The 2876-nt window shown below is 45.7% G+C and overlaps 1 pseudogene across 1 annotated transcript; it reads left to right on the top strand.

Moving 5' to 3' along the window:
* Positions 1 to 468: 468 nt before the first annotated feature.
* On the top strand, positions 469 to 1025 carry LOC308562929 (large ribosomal subunit protein uL11 pseudogene; annotated as a pseudogene). The gene has a single exon. The product of its transcript is annotated as a large ribosomal subunit protein uL11 pseudogene (transcript).
* Positions 1026 to 2876: the final 1851 nt, after the last annotated feature.

The following is a 2876-nucleotide window of genomic DNA, read 5'->3' as shown; positions in this document are numbered from 1 at the left end:
GCCAGAGAGAGAAGAAAACAAGGAGAGCGAGTCATGGAAGACAAAGGAAGTAAGACTTGTATGCAGGGCATCCTCAAGAATGTCAAGTGCTGCTGAGATCAAACAAGAAATAGAAAGTGTCCTTTTGATTTGGCAGTAGAACATCCTGGTGATCTTGATGAAACAGCCTCCATGGACAAGAGGGGGCAGAAGTTTGATGACCAAGGGTTGAGGAATAAGCAAGGAAGAAAGTGGACATGAGTGTAGAAAACATTCAAGAAATTTGATTGTGAAAAGGAGAAAAAAGATAAGACAACAGCTGGAGAGCACGCACATGGGAGGTGTCAATGAAGGTTGTTTATTTTGTTGGATTTTTTTTAAAAAAATAACAAAGGCTTTCGGCTTTTGGCTTTCGGCTTTTGGCTTTCTGCTCGGAGGACGCTCAGGTGCAACTTTCTTCGGTCGTCCCGAATCCGGGTTTATCCGACACCAGCCACCTCCACCATGCTGCCGAAGTTTGACCCCAACGAGATCAAAGTCATATACCTAAAGGTGCACCGGTGGGGAAGTGGGTGCCACGTCTGCCTTGGCCCCCAAGATCGGCCCCTTGGACCTGCCTCCAAAAAAGTTTGGTGATGACATCGCCAAAGCAACAGGTGATTGGAAGGGTCTGAGGATTACAGTGAAACTGACCATTCAGAACAGACAGGCCCAGATTGAGGTAGTGCCTTCTGCCTCTGCCCTGATCATCAAAGCCCTCAAAGAACCACCAAGAGACAGAAAGAAGCAAAAGAACATTAAGCACAGTGGAAATATCACAATTGATGAGATTGTCAACATTGCCCGACAGATGCAGCACCAACCTTTAGCAAGAGAACTCTCTGGAACCATTAAAGAGATCCTAGGGACTGCCCAGTCTGTGGGTTGCAATGTTGATGACCACCACCCTCATGACATCATAGATGACATCAACAGTGGTGCAGTGGAATGCTCAGCTAGTTAAGAACTACAAAGGAGAATGTTTCTATTAAAGATCATTTGACAACCAAAAATAATAATAATAATAACAAAGAATTGAGCATATTTAAATGTTTATTGGAAGAGGCAAATAGGGAAGTAAAGATTGCAGCTATACGCTAGGGAGGGTAAAGAATGGTCCCTGGGAAGGTGAGGGGCTAGACTCCAGAGCAGTGCCCCAAAACACATACTGGTGTACTGCAAGAATTTTTAAAACATGCAATACCTATTTATCCAGGGGCACTGACCTCTTTTCCCTTAGACTGTCAAATAAAAAAGTGAGAACAGCCAACACAACAACAGCTGTCTGGTGTGAATGAGTCAAAATTATACCGATTTTTCTGTCAGATCTGCAAAAAATGTAATACATTTTTTGGTGTACCGCAGAATTTTAGTAATTAGTTTATGTGTGCCATGAGATGGAAAAGGTTGAAAATCATTGATCTAGAGCATAGATCTCCGTGGTAACAGGAGAGTAGGAATAAATGGTCCCTGGGAAGGTGCAAAATCAGACAGGTTTAAGGTTTGATGGCTGAAAGTTGGGGAAATTTTAACTGTGAAGTAGCAGCAAGGTTATTGCTGATGGTGGCAGGGGGCTGACAGGTAATAGGCAGGGGAATGGTGGAGTTGGAGATTTGAAGAGAAGGCCTGGAATGGCCTGTATGGAAAACAGGAAACAGAAGACCCTAAGGAAACATAAAGGGGTTACTAAACATATGGAGGGATCAGTTGACTGCAGACCATGTGTAATGGCCCCAGGGCATGTAGCCGTGCAAGACTTTGGAGCAATGCTCAGCAGTATCAGTACAAGCACAAAGAAGGCAAATGGTTGAGGCCAAACGGGGTTGGGGTTTTCAAGGACTATAGGACAGTGGAATAGAAGTGCTTGGAAAGCTGGGTAAGGAGGGAAGGGAAGACAGGAAGAGGATGAGAGAGGGGCTCAAAGTGGAAGGAAGGTCTAGGACCTGGAAGTCTTTGAGTGGCTGAAGGACAGGTGTAGAGGGCATGTGTCAGGGCACAAATTACTCACATAGCCCTATCCGATACCTGCCAGAGACCACCACCTGCCCCACTGCCACCCATTTGTGATTTTGGCCTCCTTAACCAGAGTATGAGTTCCTTGATATGCAGGGCTACTTGGCCATTGATAATACACAGAAGATGATAGACAGGTGGACAAATGATAGATGATTCATTGATTGATAGATTTGCATTGGGGAAAATTTTCAATTCCTTCACTCATGAGGACTTTCCAGATAGGAGTCCCAACTTTTACCACCATTGCATACAAACACACAGAGACACAGGGGTACGCTTGCAGAGTACATGACTCTGGGGACACATGGACTGAGGCCAGTGCAAGGGTTCACCATTAATAATTCTAAAGCCATCTCAACTTTGCTTTTCAGACTTACCACTTAGCTCCTCTCTCTTGTCAGGGCCTATGACTGCCAGTGTCAGTAACAGCCTCTCAGACAAGAGACTGCTGCCCACACTCTCAGGACTGAAGCAACAGGCTCCACAGAGGTGATAGGCAAGGTCAACAGCTGAGCCTGCTGCTCTGGACCTGCACCCAGGAAGCATTAACCTGAGGAATGTCAGCTGGCCTTGTCCACAGCCTGAGGACTAAGCTAAGCAGGGTTCCCCAGTGGGGCCTGAGGGTCCATTTAGATAAATCAGTTCTTCAGCCTGCACATAGTGCTCATTTTTCCTGACAGAAAAGCTCCAACTTTCCCATATTTTGTCCAAAGAAAGCAGGGCTAAGGGGAGAATAAGGTGTGAGAAAGCAAGAAGCAGATGTTCCTTGACCATTGTTCCCAGAGAAGTCAACACTGGACCCCAAATAACTCCATTAGACCCATAGCAAGGCAGGCAGCTCT

This window comes from Miniopterus schreibersii (genome assembly GCF_964146895.1).
Source record: "Miniopterus schreibersii genome assembly, chromosome: 1".
Classification (NCBI taxonomy): domain Eukaryota; kingdom Metazoa; phylum Chordata; class Mammalia; order Chiroptera; family Miniopteridae; genus Miniopterus; species Miniopterus schreibersii.
This window is presented reverse-complemented; position numbering and strand designations above follow the sequence as displayed.